The sequence below is a fragment of the Sus scrofa genome, chromosome 11 (genome assembly GCF_054392235.1).
Source record: "Sus scrofa isolate SSC_HxYL_T2T_F1_AM1 chromosome 11, Sscrofa_HxYL_maternal_Yorkshire_Landrace_v2.0, whole genome shotgun sequence".
Taxonomy (NCBI): domain Eukaryota; kingdom Metazoa; phylum Chordata; class Mammalia; order Artiodactyla; family Suidae; genus Sus; species Sus scrofa.
The window spans coordinates 64,310,151-64,326,026 of record NC_139393.1 but is presented as its reverse complement, the minus strand read 5'-3'; the positions used below and the strand labels follow the sequence as shown (position 1 = coordinate 64,326,026).

Here is a 15,876-nt window from a genome sequence, read left to right as displayed (position 1 = left end):
CATTAATTAAGCTTTTGAAAGGGAATATTAAACATTAAACATAAAAGGAAAACTTACATTGTAATAAAATCATCTTAGGGATGGTCTAAAGAGGAAAGTGTGGAATAAAAAACTTGGAGAAAAGCTACTCATTGTTCTGAAAAAAGCCTTTTTTTTTTTTGAAGATCAGGGAATGTGGGAACTATATACAAAGGAAAGAACCAGAAAAAACTGTGAACTTTTAAGCCTTGATCTAGATAATTATTCTTATTTTTTGTTATTCATATTTTGGAGACTGAGTGACAAAGACATATAAAAGTATGAGAGAAATCATCTCAACAATCAAACTGGAATGAGCTCACCAGAACTCCAAGGTAATGAAAAGATTTGGAAAGCTACTCTTTAAAACAATATCCAGAATATATTGGTACCTATCGTATATAATAAGCACTCAATAAATGTTAGTTAGTCACGGTGGTCCCTTCATTCTCATTAGTAGTTGAGTGAAATTCCACTCAAACTTTTTTTTTTTTTTTTTTTTGAAGAAAAGAGGGCATTTATATTCTCTGTAATTGGGGAATCCCAGAATATGGTTGCTTCATCATGCCCCACCTTTTGAATACAGTAGAGATCAATCTGATTTTTTTTACTTTTCAACATGTCTCCTGAAGTATTTTGTAGTCATATAATATGCAGAAAAGAAATTAAATGGATTTGATTTAATGAATTACCATGGTATTGTTGCAGATTGTTTACAAAAAGAGCCTGCTATTTCCAAAATGATCTATTAAAGTAGAATAGGTTCAGAATCTCTTTAAATAAGAACTTTATTATCATAAATGGATAACATTGGGAGAAGTGGGAGATAGTATGTTTTGAACTAGAAACAACAAATACACATTACCATATTCATGTACTCCCTCAAATAAAATACAAGGAATTAAAATAGAAATCACACTCTACAAATGTGTGTGGTCTACTTATTTATTTTTTTTTTCTTTTTTGTGGCCACCCCTGCAGCCTATGGAAATTTCCTAGCTAGTGGTTGAATTGGAGTTGCAGCTAAGGCCTGTGTCTCAGCCATAGCAACCCCAGATCTGAGCTGCATGTATGACTTACAAGACAGCTTGAGCCAATGCTAAAGGCCAGGGATCAAACATATATCCTCATAGAAACAACATCAGGTCCGTAACCTACTGAGCCACAATGGGAACTCCTGGCCTACTTTTTTTTTATGTCAGTTTGAATATTTTTTAAGAGAAATATGGGGGGTGGGGGGATGCACTGTGAGTTTGGGATAGAAATGCTATAAAATTTGGTTGTGATGATCATTGTACAACTATAAATGTAATAAAATTTATTGAGTAGGAAAGAAATTGAAGGTAAACTGTAAAAAAAGAAGAGAAATAGAACATGTAGGGTCATTTGTTTTTCTTTTTATTTTAGGGGGGTTAGTTGGGGGAATTAGAGCTTGTAAGAAGAAAGAATAGGGTATTAATCCTTGAAAGAGAAGCAGGAATTGGATGTAAAGGAGAAAAACTAGCAGGACAGAATTTTTAAGGCTTATGATAAAATCTGTTTGCATTATGGAAACCAAAAAGTCAAGAATGGTATGCATATTTTGAATGTAAATGTTTTGTTTTTTATTTCTGCTACAGTAACAGAAAAATTAACATATGAAAATATATCAAGTATTACTGGCTTGTAAAGCTGTTGTTAAATAAGTTAGCTTTCCAAAATCCTCTATAGTACCAGTGTATTCTCCAAGTTTGCAAAATCTTCCTTATTGTCCATTACTGGGTTCAATATGTTCCTTTTTCTTAGCATGATATTTTAAAATTAATGTGTGATAATTTATTTAAAACAGTTTTGGTTTATGCATAGTCATAAAGAGTATATGCAGCTCTTTCAAAGCTTTGTAATCATTGTGATAAAACAAAAACGTTTAAATCTCACTTTTATTCATAAAGTGCTATAATGAGATTCTCAGCCTTCAAATCCATTCATAGCTGAACTTTTTCCCCTGGATCTGAAAATTCACTGAGTAATATCATTGTGTCTTTTCACTAGTAATTGAATTTTATTAGTCATTAAAAATCTCTGAATAAAGGTGAAAAAGACATTCATAAGTACTGAGTCAACATGAGGGAAGTATTATGTCATTGTGATAATAATACCATATATTTATATAGGGCTTTATAGTTTATGAGGTGCTTTTATTTGATCTCTACAATAACTGAATAAGTAAGGGTATTTGTGATTGTACATGGCAGACTTATTAACCTATGCTAGCTTAAGTATTTAGGGAATTTATTATAAAGGTCCTCAGCTGACATTTGGAACTCAGTGGACTATTGGGAGGTAGAGATATTGAATAATATCCTTTGAAAGAAAGAACTTTGAGACCAAAAAACAAAGCAAGCACTCCATAAAGTTCAATTGTGAAGTTTATTGTGGGTAACTTACATACAGGTAGGCTCAGGCAGAAAATGATCCAGAGGCATTTGCAGCTGCATGTAACATCATAGAAAGGGGTCCAGGGGAATTTAAAGGGACCAAAGCTAAAAATAGAACCTAACCACTAGGAAGAAGCATGTCTGCACCAATGGGAACCAGTTTTTCCTCTCTGCCAGGGATCTCATAACCATTAACCATCTGTGCCAGCAGAAGTCACTCTTACAGCTTTTATATCAGATGAAGGCAAGGATAAAAGTTGATAGGGACCTTTTCTGGCTTCAGTGCATTCCTTGTGAGTAGGCTAAAGCTCAGTCATGCAGAAAGGGGAGAGGGTAGGACTATGGACCTAAGATGGGGCTGACAAAATGGAGTCAGTATGGTTCAGCCACACAGTAGGGAAAAATGTGGTTGTGGAAAAAATGCAGACAACAGCTTAAAAGCATGAGCTTGCTCAATCATTCCTGCTCTTTCTTGTGTGTGCACTCTTTTTGGAAGGAGGGGAGGAGGTCTAGGAGAGGACATGGATATAGGCTGATCTGGAATCTGTACCTGGGCAATTGGAGTATCCTTATATCTTGTCCTTGGAAGCTACATTCAGTGCCTAGTTCCCATAGCTGGAAGGAAGCAGCCTTGAGTCATGTGTTCTTGAGATCATCTGGCCTGCATATGTGACTGAACCCAGTTAAGATCTCTACATAAATTTTAAGATTCTGATGTGTAGCCAGGGAGAGCTACTTTCACTGGACCAAAACAAGCCATGTATACAAGTTCCTTTGTTTATTAAACATGCTACCTACCAGTGGGTGGGGTCTGCCTCTTTCTTAGATCTGTTCTTACCCTCTATGTACAGGGGCCAGTTTGTGAACCAACAACTCTCTTTCCTATTCTATTCTCTTCATTGTTAATTCCCTTTTTTTCATTCTAGTTTTACCCATTTCTCACATCTGAATGGCAGTCAGTGTTTCCGTTGATAGATTTAAACTTTGCAACTCATATATAGAAAATCAAAGAAAGAGAGACTCTTTTTATCAATCTTCTTCCCAGAATGTTTGAGGATGGGCCATCAAATGTCAGGGAGATGTGTAGGAAATAGGGTCAAGTCTAAAAAGAATACGTTTCTGAGAAAAACAAGAAACAAATCATGCTTAATTTCCATAGCTATCAAGATACACACACCACAAAAGACCCAGAATTGCCAAAGCAATTCTGAAGAACAAAAACCAAGCAGGAGGCATCTCTCTCCCAGACTTCAGGAAATATTACAAAGCCACAGTCATCAAGACAGTGTGGTACTGGTACCAAAACAGACATACAGACCAATAGAACAGAATAGAGAATTCAGAAATAAACCCAGAGACCTTTGGTCAATTAATCTTTGACAAAGGAGGCAAGAATATAAAATGGGAAAAAGTCTATTCAGCAAGAATTGATGGGAAACCTGGACAGCTGAATGCAAATCATTGAAACTAGAACATACCCTCACACCATGCACTAAAATAAACTCAAAATGGCTGAAAGACTTAAATATAAGACAAGACACCATCAAACTCCTGGAAGAGAACATAGGCAAAACATTCTCTGACATCAACCTTACAAATATTTTCTCAGGTCAGTCTCCCAAAGCAACTGAAATAAAAGAAAAAATAAACCCATGGGACCTACTCAAATTGACAAGTTTTGCACAGCAAAGGAAACCAAAAAGACAACTTACAGACTGTGAGAAAATAGTTCAAATGATGCAACTGACAAGGGCCTAATCTCTAAAATATACAAGCAACTTCTACAACTCAACAGCAAAAAAGCCAACAACTCAATTGAAAAATGGGCAAAGAACCTGAAAAGACATTTCTCCAAGGAAGATAATGCAGATGGCCAAAAAGCACATGAGGAAATGCTCAACATCCCTGATTATTAGAGAAATGCAAATCAAAACTACCATGAAATACCACCTCACACCAGTCAGAATGGCCGTCATTAATAAGTCCACAAATAACAAATGCTGGAGGGGATGTGGAGAAAAGGGAACCCTCCTGCACTGCTGGTGGTAGTGTAAACTGGTACAACCACTATGGAGAACAGTATGGAGGCGTCTTAGAAAACTATGCATAGAACTACCATATGACCCAGCAATCCCACTCTTGGGCATATATCCAGACAAAACTTTCCTTGTAAACGACACATGCCCCCACATGTTCATTGAAGCACTATTCACAATAGCCAGGACATGGAAACAACCCTAATGTCCATCGACACATGATTGGATTAGGAAGAAGTGGTATATATACACAATGGAATATTACTCAGCCATAAAGAACAAAATAATACTATTTGCAGCAACATGGGTGGAACTAGAGACTCTCATACTGAATGAAGTTAAGTCAGAAAGAGAAAGACAAATACCATATGATATCACTTATATCTGGAATATAATATGTGGCACAAGGGAAACTCCACAGAAAAGAAAATCATGGACTTGGAGAACAGACTTGTGGTTGCCAAAGGGGAAGGGGAGGGAGTGGGAGGGACTGGAAGCTTGGGGTAAATAGATGCAGACTATTGCCTTCGAGATGGATTAGCAATGGGATCCTGCTGTGTAGCACTGGGAACTCTGTCTAGTCACTTATGATGGAACAAGTAATGTGAGAAAAAAGAATGTATACATTTAACTGTAACTGGGTCACCATCCTGTACAGTAGAGAAAAAAACATATATAAATAAATGAGAAAAATAAATAAATCTAGGTGAATGAAAGCAAAAAAAAGATATACATATGATTATGATTGTTCCATATTTATAAATGAGGAACAAATGAGTGGGGCTCAAATAATTTAATTTATGATTTCTTTTAAACATACTGCGTACGTTTTTGTCCAAAGTACCTATAAAAGATTTTGTACTGAAATTTCCTTGAAATTTTACGTATAATAAAAAGACAATGTGATTAGGTGTCGGCAGCACATCATAGATGTAGGTAATTCTATTTACGACTATTTTAAAACTTCTCTGTCAATATTCAGTCTTTAATTTAGCATTATTGATAGATGGATATATTGCCTATACATTAAACATGTACATAATTATATATACATAAAATGTGAGGAGCATATACACATATATATTATAACAATGCTTTAGTTGCATTTATCAATCATTAATTTTTACTAGGTTTTGAATCCTAGTTAAAAAACTTTCTTCATTTTTCATATATAAATGAAGTCACTCATTTCTCCTTCCATATCTTGTTTATTTTGATATTTCTTTTTAAGCTTTGGATCTCCAATCACTTAGCGTTTTTTTTTTTTGTCTTTTGTCTTTTTTTTTTTTTTTTTTTTTTTTTTTTTTTTTGTGTTGTTGTTGTTGTTGTTGCTATTTCTTGGGCCGCTCCCGCGGCATATGGAGGTTCCCAGGCTAGGGGTTGAATCGGAGCTGTAGCCACCGGCCTACACCAGAGCCACAGCAACACAGGATCCGAGCCACGTCTGCAACCTACACCACAGCTCACGGCAACGCCGGATCGTTAACCCACTGAGCAAGGGCAGGGATCGAACCCGCAACCTCATGGTTCCTAGTTGGATTCGTTAACCACTGCGCCACGACGGGAACTCCCACTTAGCGTTTTTATGATGTGTTTTATGAAGTACAATACAAATTTCATTTTTTCTAAGTGACTAATACCTATTGTCCCCACATTTTTTTTATTAGAAAATGTTGTTTTCCACATAGATTTGAAATAGCTCCTTTATCATATACTAACTGTTTAGTCTAATTCTGGATCTGGGCTGTTGTGTTTTTCTGGCAGTCTTTTCTGTGTCAATATCATACAGCTTTATTTATAAAATATTTATACTACATTTTTATCATTGGTTTGAGTTAGTCCCATTTTACCTCACCCACATCATTTCTTCTTGAGGATTTTCCTTAATTTAGGATTCTTAACTTAATCATATCTACAAATATTTCCACATAATATAATATATATTTAGAGGCTCCAGAGAGTAAGTCGTGGTGATCATTGGGGAGCCGTTATTCTGCCTACATCTACTTAAAATATCCTGTCACCCTTTTATACCTTCTTATAACTTAGGGTTCATTTTAATCATTCTTAAATCAGAAAATCATTCCTTTCTTTAATGGACCAATCTGATCTGTGTTCTATAGAGACTCAGGATGCTACATACCTCTCTATTATACTGCTTAACACAATCACTAAAAACACATAATTGTGTGTTCATTCTTTGTTCCTGCTTTTCTCATGAGACCTATAAGGGCAGAAACAATTTCTGTCTTGTTTACTGCAGAACCCTAAGTGCTTTGCACAGTTTGTTAAAGATTGTAGATGCTGAGTACACAAATGTTGAATGGAGGAAATAGCAAAACTCTAAGGAATTAGGTGAAATTATTTTACCATTTTCAAAAATGTATGTTTGCAAATGGCCAGTAGTATTACAGAAAAATTAAAAACTATTTGGAGTCACACGAACCTATATCCAAGACCCACTTAGTCAGTCAGGTTACTGGCCATACAATCTTGTACAGGTTATATAATATTACATGCTAAAAGGGAATAGTAATATATTCTAAGATTGTTTTGAAAATTGAATATATGAAGGAGCTAATAGAGTTCATGGCATATTTTGAATAGTCAATACATAATATTTCAAACATCCTCTTACTCTTGCATAAACCAGCTTAGAATGACTATCATGTATTTTGGGCCTTCTTCAGTATTTTTATTGTTCAATTTTTAAATCCTTTAAATCTGCAAAGTAGTAATCACATATTATATATTTCTGTGTAGTCAAAAAATAATAGGTTCTTACAGTAAGTTTGAGGCCCTTAAAAAGCTAGACCAGTTGGAAAATGATCACTCCAAAACAGGAGAAATTCACATACATTTTTATAAGGAAAGAGACCAAGTAATAAAATTCAAAAATCTCATGTTAATATATCAAAACTTCTAAAATGTCATATTAATCATGTGTTTTATGAATCCTGCAGACATTTACAAAATACTTTGGATAAGAGCTGGCTTAGCTGTTCACTTGTATGTGTGCTTCTGTCAAAAGACATGGGCAGTTAAGGAGATAGAAAATGTGCCTAATTAAACTATGAATCCAAGATACCTAAAAATTGGTAGCTAGTAAACAGGTGCTTTTTAATTAAATACGTAACAGAATATATTATAATATCACAGTTACTGTAATTTTATACCTGTTAAGTGTCAAGAGCAAGATTTTACATATCTCAGATATGGGAGGAAGAAGTCCATTCTCACCCAATACTTGCTATTGAGGATAATTTTGAGGCCAACAGAAAATAGTTCACATCACTATGATCTTAAGTAAACTAATAAAAGCTATGAAAAACAAAATACACACACGTCTCATTTTTTAAAATGAATTAGGAAAACACATGTGCAATTATAGTGAGTTGCAGATTTATATTTAACAATGTTTCAAAAAAAAAAGACTTTATGGCCTTTTCCTACAAAAATGCAAATTTTCCTTCTGCATAAAGTTGGGACACCATCTATTCTATTTGAATCAATTGCCAAGTGCAGATCCAGTCTACTTATTGGTAATAGAATGTCAGAGATGAGCATGTCTGTCAACCATAAACTTTATAAACTATGCTATTAAGTGTGTTCTCTCGATAACTATGTTTCTTCACTTGATTAAAAGTTAGAGCACATATTTATCTGACGTAATGTATGATTGAGAAAGAAAGTTTTGAATGTAGTAAATATAGTTAAGATTAAAACAAGAAAAGAAATCAAAAGATTTAGATCCTCAGTTAATTAACCTCAGGGTCTTCTTCCCACTAGTAGAAAATAAAATAAATTTGTCTATAGTATGTTAAAATTTGAATATAAATCACAACTAAAACTCAATATAACTTTAGTAACAACCTATGTATTTTAATACTGTTTGTATCATCTTTGTTCCCCCAAGTTGTAAGGATGGTAATTTAATCAGACTTTACAGATAAAATAAAATAAGGAAATCAAGTTATTTTCAACTATTTTGAGATATAAACTTTTTTTCTTATTAAATAATAATGAAAGGAAAGTAACTTCCTATCCTCTACTTTATAGTCATACAGCTCCTCCTAGAGTTATATTTTATATATTTCAAATCTTAGTTGATTTTTTTCTTATAGTCTTCCAATAAGTGGTCTCTTTAAAAATGGCATTAAAATAACAATTTCTTGTGGTTGGTAGTTTGGGATGTTGCTTATGTAGGTATTCATTTTTACTCATTTATTTTGCAATTTTATATAAATACTATATATGTGAAATATGCATTCTGAACATGAACATAAATTTAGGATTAATAGTTAATATAGCTTGAGGTAAAGTTATTATCAAAATACTTTATACATGCTGGAGCTGAGCATTTTAATACACATCTAAAATAAGTTAAACGTTATCCCAAGAGTTCACTCTCAATTAAATTTTAAGAAAAAGACAGATAACATAAATTATAAATCAGTATTGCACAAAGCATGGTATTATAATGTCATGGTTCTAAGAACAAAAAAGCTTTAAATTTCCCTACAGACTATTCTTGCCTGTTTGGGTATGTTGCTCAAGTTATGCATTGTCTAAAGGGATATATTTGCTATAAACAATGCTTTCTAAACAAATTGATGTTCTGTACCAAGAGTTAGGATTTGATTACTGAAAATGTGTATATAATGCAAAGCTAATTATAAAACCCCAAAACTGAAACGTACTTTTTTCAAGGATTTAAATGATTTCCACCAAGGGAGAAGACTTTTCAATATGCCGAGAGCTAGTATGATGCTTCTGCTAAATAGCAAAATAGCTTAAGCCAAATATCCCTTCCCAATTTTTTTTTTTTTTCTAATGATTCTATGTGGCTTTGGAGAACTTCAGAATAGTACTTAGGATCATATTCTACACAATGCTTATCTCTAAATGCAAATGTGCATTGCCTTTCTTTAAAAAACATGTTTTATGTATAGAGAGGCTGTATTTCTAATTAGTGATTCTGTAATTAGCAATCTAATTTTGGCTACTCCTGAGCAATATTAAAATGAAAATTTCATTTGCCATTTTGTTTCCAAGGGAATTTCCCAGCCATGCTAAATAACAGCCATGGAGTCACAGATTGGATTGAAAACAAATGTCACAATCTTTTTTTTTCTTGTAATAGCCAGAATGTCTTTAACATTTTATAAAGAAACCCTATACTTTATCTTGTTTAGATGGTTACTTTAATATCCTATACATACATTTCTTTATCACTGCTCTTTTTTCCTGAAAAATTCATGGTTTTTCTTTTAAGGACAATCTTTACGTCTTTATAACAAGGATTTTATGAGGTAATATAAATATTTACTCACATCTCTGAGATACTGAAGTCCCGATTTTAAAATCATCCTTAGCTACTCTGTGTTGCTGCAAATAGAAAATAAAATAAAGAATAAAATTAGGTCTTATAAAGTTACAATGTAGTGGAAATTTCATAGAGCTATTCTGTGTATTGCAGAGAATAAAGTAATTTGGGAATTAGGCGCACTGGAGTTAGGCTTATAGTCTTACACTCTAACTTTATGACCTTATTTCTACCTACATTTTATAATAAACTATATTCTTTCTTAGGATTATTTATTGTATGAATAAAAGCCAACTCAGTGATGAGCATGTTGTGTTGTTCAATACATATAACTTCAGTAATTTGAAAATAAGAAGGGAGTTCCCGTCGTGGCTTGAGTTCCGACTAGGAACCATGAGGTTGCGGGTTCGATCCCTGGCCTTGCTCAGTGGGTTGAGGATCCGGCATTGCCATGAGCTGTGGTGTAGGTTGCAGACGTAGCTCGGATCCCACGTTGCTGTGGCTTTGTCGTAGGCCAGCAGCTACAGCTCCGATTCGATCCCTAGCCTGGGAACCTCCATATGCCCCAGGAGCGGCTCAAGAAATGGCAAAAAGACAAAAAGGAAAAAAAAAAAAAAAAAAAAAAAAGAGAAGAAGAAGAAGTAAAAGATTCCTTAGATGCAATATGAGCCGAGAACTAAGGGATGAATGGAAAATTGGAGCACAAATATGAATGGAAGCAAAGACAAACTACATGAAGCAACATAGAAACAAGAAAGTGCATTTTGTTAGTACATAAAGAGGACCTCACATCATAAAATGAAGCCATATTAGCCAAATCATGAAAAGCCAAGAAAAAAAATATAAGATCTCACATATCAAGCTGCATTTAATATATCACTATGGGAAAATTTAATTTGGAAGTGGCTAACATCGTGATAGCTTTGCAGTTCCATTCTTCAGGTACTTGATCCATCCATTTATCAATTCATTCAGAGTGAAGATGGATTTCATGAGCCAAATTTGACAACTGGGAGACCAGTTAGAGGGCGACTGTGACAGTGCATCTGAGAGGTTCTGAGGCCATGAACTTGGTCTATGGTAATACAAAAGGTAGAGATAGGGCACTTTCCAACAATTGAAAGATTGTTTATTCTGATGAATAGTAACACTGTCTCCTTCTTCAAGTATTCATTTACCTATTTAATAATACTCATTATACTCTAAGTGACAGACCCATTTTGAGACAATTTGTCTGTGGTAAGACATGGTTCTTGCTTTCAAAGAATCTGACACTTTAGAAAGGTGATGGGGTAAGACCAAATCAATAAATGTCTTACATTTATAAATATTACCAGGAAAAATTTAAAGAAAGATCAAGACAGATGACAAGGCAGCTATATTTTATAGAGTGCAAAAAAAATTTAACAGAGAAGATAGCATTTCAATGTAGACAAAATTGCTGATGAAAAAAGCCACACAGATATCAGTGTGGCTTATTGATGACAAGAGTGTCATTGGCCAACGAGGACAGTGCATGTGAATAAAGACCAAATATGTTTTTAGAAATTAGCAGTTAGACTGGTAGAGCTACAACTGAATTAATTTAGGAAAAGGGGTTGGAAGAAAAAGGTAAAAGAAAAAACAAGGAACCTAATAATGTAAAGATTTGTGTATATGGAGAGGACATGCACTTTGATATAAACTGAGATAGCAAACTTTTGGAGGTTAAAACATATAGTTCACTCTGACCGCCATGTAGAAGGCGTTGTTAGAAGGCAGCAATGGAGGTAGAGACATCACTTAGAGTTTATTAAAATGGACTAGGGGAATTTCCATCGTGGCTCAGCAGAAATGAATCTGACTAGCATCCATAAGGATGCAGGTTGGATCCCTGGCCTTGTTCAGTGGGTTAAGGATCTGGCACTGACCTGAGCTGTGGTGTAGCTCACAGACATGGCTCGGATCCCGCATTGCTGTGGCTGTGGCATAGGCCTGAACCTCCATATGCCAGCCCTAAAAACCCGAAAAAAAAAAAAAAAAAAAAAGGACCAGGGAACAAAGGCCAGTGGGTTGGATTAGGGTACAGCAGTAGAAGTAACAATATGCAGTTTATATACATTAAAAACAAACAAACAAACAAAACTTTAGGACTTGTTGATAAATTGCTTAGATAGGTGATAGGATGGATGAGAAAGAATCTTTAGAGGCAAGAATGAATTTTTTTCCTGAAAAACTGGAGTAATGAAAAATCATTTAACTGAGATAGGAAATTTTGTAGGAAAATCGTAGCTTTTAAATTTTTGAAAAACATTATAAAAAATTGCTTTTGGACACATTATGGTTGTTATCTGTTAAATATATTCTAACTATTATAGTTGGATAATGAGTCTAGAGTTCTGGGGAGAAAACAGGGCTGGAGATTAGCATGCAGAAGTCATCAGGAAATAGATTAAATTTAAAGATATGAAACTTAATGAGTTCTCCTAGGGAGTGAATGATAAGATACAAAAGGAATACAGAGAGTGATCAAAATGTTAGCTTCATTTAATAAAATAACTTTCAATAGCAGATGTAGACCTTTTGTATAGTGAGTGTCTGTTTTTCTGGGACACCTCTGGATTTAATTTATTTTTCCCTCAGTGACTGAACCTACACTGCAAAACTTAATGTATGGTGGAAACAAATCCAAGAATGCATTTCTTTGCAGGGAAACGGTTGTCTCAAAAGAGAAGTGGAAAGAAATGTCATCATAAAGCATACTCTTCCCAATCTTTTTTTTTTTTTTTCAAAAAAGAATTCAATTTATTTTTTATTTATTTTTTGCAGATGCAACTTTTATTTATTTATTTATTATATTATGATTTTTCTTTTTTTCCATTATACGTGGCTTACAGTGTTCTGTCAGTTTTCTACTGTACAGCATGGTGACTCAGCCCAAACTTAAAAAATTGTTAGAGAATTTCTAATCATGGAGGAACAAGGGTGGGAAGAGAGGTCATAGGTGTCTTTCTAATGTTTTCCTGTCATGAGGAGTGAGCACCTTATTTTCTTCCTAACAGCAATGTTCATTGGTATTAAAATATAATTTCAGAAGTTCCTCTTGTTGTTCAATGGTAATGAACCTGAGCAGTGTCCATGAGGATGCAGGTTTGATCCCTGGCCTTGCTCAGTGGGTTAAGCATCCATCGTTGCTGTGAGCTGTGGTGTAGGTCGCAGATGAGGCTTGAATCTGGGGTCATTGTGGCTGCGTTGCAGGCTAACAGCTGTGGCTCTGGTTTGACCCCTAGCCTGGAAACTTCCATATGCCTTGAGTGTAGTACTAAAAAGACTATATATATAATTTATGACATTTTATATATATACTTTCATAAAGGTGATAAGGGAGAAAGCGAATCTAGGTCAAATTCCTAATCAGGATATTGAACGGATTACTATTTTACCGGCACAACCAGAGAACTCAGGAGGTAAGTACACTCAGTAGAGTCGCTAAAATTGCTTTTTATAGTCTCTGGGATGAGAACAGCACTTCCCAAACATGTTCATAAAATGGCATGCTTATAAGTAATTTAAAAATATATATAGTTATGTTAAATAAACAGAAAGTTGATCTCAGGCTTAACTGACCAGTTGATGGGTCCACATTATAGCTTTGCCCATTTCAATGGATAAGATTATCAATATGTTGAACATATTTTACTTTCAATTAAGGCTTATTAATATGCTTTAATATCTGAAAATACTGTTTGGGAAATTTTAGCATAGATAACGCTTTCAGACATTACCCTTGACAAAATAGCCCCTGGCCTACAAAAGGTAATTCTTTTCTTTACCTTTTTTTTTTTTTTTTTAAATGGCCGAATTCCCACATAGGGAAGTTCCCAGGCCAGGGATTGAATCAGAGCTTCAGCTGTTACCTATACTGCAGCTGTAGGAATGCTGGATCCTTTAACTCATTGAACTGGGCTAGGGATTGAACAGTTGCAGTAGAATTCTTAACCCATTGCACCAGAGCGGGGATTCCAGTAGTTATTTTCATAGCCATTATATTTTAATTTTATCATATAAAGCAATTTCGCATGGTGTTTATTCATCCAGTATATTTTAGATGCACAGTGCCTTAAAAGCATATGCGTTTAATTTTGATCAAAAATTGTACTCATCTTTTGACCATTCAAATAGCATTCATTATATTACTGACAGAAATCTATACAGCTTCTTTAATAACAGCAATTAATTCAAGGCCAACTGGCCTTGAATTGAATGTATTGATATTGCAATTTAAAGCATGTTGCAATATGTCTGCTTAATGCTGGAAGACTCCAGCATGTATGGTCATTTGCTAGCAAATTAGTATCTCTTTACTCTTAGCTTATTTTGCTAACACTGCTCATCCAGGCGATTATCAAAAAATGTATCTCTACTGTTATCAAAAGATGCATCTCTACTGTTTATTTGCTTTCTCATGGACTCTTGAGAGCAAGTTCTTTAATTCATTGATCATCTCCTTTGCCTATTTCTGTGCCCTAAATACAATGTACTTATTAATCATATGATAGATACATTTTAAATAAAAATATTTCAGAGTTTCCTGGTGGCTCTGAGGGTTTAGGATCTTGTATTGTCACTACTGAGGCTCAGATTGCTACTGTAACATGGGTTTGATCCCTGGCCTAGAAATTTCCCATGAATGGACAAAATATAAATAAATAAATAAATAAATAAAAATATTTCATCTTCTTGGTTTGTTTGTAAATAGATGTCAGAGTTGGAAAGTAGACATAATTTGTTACAACAATCACAACATTAAGATATTTATTTTTAAACTAAAATTGTTTAAATTTTCTGAATTTGCTTTTTATGTGACGAACTTTTAAACTATACTGAAAAGGCCTGGAATATTGCATAGGGAGTTTTCAGCACATATTTGAACGTGAAATTGTAGCTGAGTTATGAGCAATATAAAAGAGTGAATCCACCTATGCTTGTGTCTTTTACAATTTTTATCCTTAATGATAATCTAGCAATATCATGGATACTTGCAAGTTAATTCATACACTCTATCTCATGGGGATATAATAAGTTATCCCCATTTACTTATTTATTTATTTTTATTTTTAGGGATGCACCTATGGCCTATGGAAGTTCCTGTGTTGGGGTCGAATTGGGGTTACAGCTGCCAGCCTACACCACAGCTACAGAAACACAGGACCCAAGTCTCGTCTGCAATGTACACCACAGCTCTCAGCAACACTGATCCTTAACCCACTTTGCCCAAGGATCGAACCCTCATTCTCCCAGGTACTAGTTGGGTTCAAAACCCACTGAACTGCAAAGGGACCTCTGGGGACATCCCAATTTAAGCAGTTGTCCTTGTCTGTGTAATCATTATTGATATAAACATAATTGTGATAACGGATATTTTTATTTTCAGAAATTTGTAAAAATATTAGGTAATAAATTCTGCCTATGTCCAAGGGCTTCTGTGCCACTGGAAGTAGGCAAGATATTTACAGTAGCGCTCTGTGTTTTCAAAAAGTTTCTTTTGACTGGTTTGCCCCACCAGGGTTTGTTCCCTGAAGTTATAAAAGCACTATGATCCTGAGTTACCACCATCAGTGATCTGTTCTTTTGTATTTAAAAAACCCACAGAAGTAAAATGTCTACATCCTATGGAAAGATCATTAAACTTTTGACAACGAAATAGGAACATTACTCCTTAGGGGGAGATAGCTGCGAATTTTGGAACAGGGTCAAAAATACGTTTCCTGAAACATTTGAGTCTAAGCAGTGCAGCTTGACCAAAGGGTGTTTAGAACAGGCTAGAGTTGAAGCACAAAGATCTAATGTTTTAATGGGAAGAAGAGAAAGGATCTATCACAGAATAGCCTGTTTCAAAAAAAAAATAAAATTATTATAGGTGAAGCTATATAAGTTTACACAGGGAAACCCAGAATTTCCTTTTGGACTACTGGAAGGAAGAAGAGAGGTGAGGATTAAGGCTAACGCTTAAAAATAATCTTTATTATGGTTATTTTTAAATTTTTACTTAGAATATGAAAACATATTTGGAGACTTCATATACATTATATTTGTTAAT

At 34.4% G+C, this 15,876-nt stretch overlaps 1 protein-coding gene and 1 long non-coding RNA gene across 11 annotated transcripts in view; one reads left to right on the top strand and one right to left on the bottom strand.

Annotated features, from left to right (window-relative positions):
- LOC146398660 (uncharacterized) overlaps positions 1-15,876 on the bottom strand; it is a 519,413-nt gene that overhangs the window by 104,297 nt on the left and 399,240 nt on the right. For all 9 annotated transcript variants that reach the window (XR_014820081.1, XR_014820076.1, XR_014820070.1 and 6 more), the window contains one exon: positions 9,805-9,859. The gene's annotated coding sequence lies outside the window, so the exon portion shown is untranslated. The remainder of the gene's footprint in view (positions 1-9,804; positions 9,860-15,876) is intronic.
- Positions 1-15,876, top strand: part of LOC146398661 (uncharacterized) — a 200,129-nt gene that overhangs the window by 112,726 nt on the left and 71,527 nt on the right. The gene's annotated exons all lie outside the window — the stretch shown is intronic.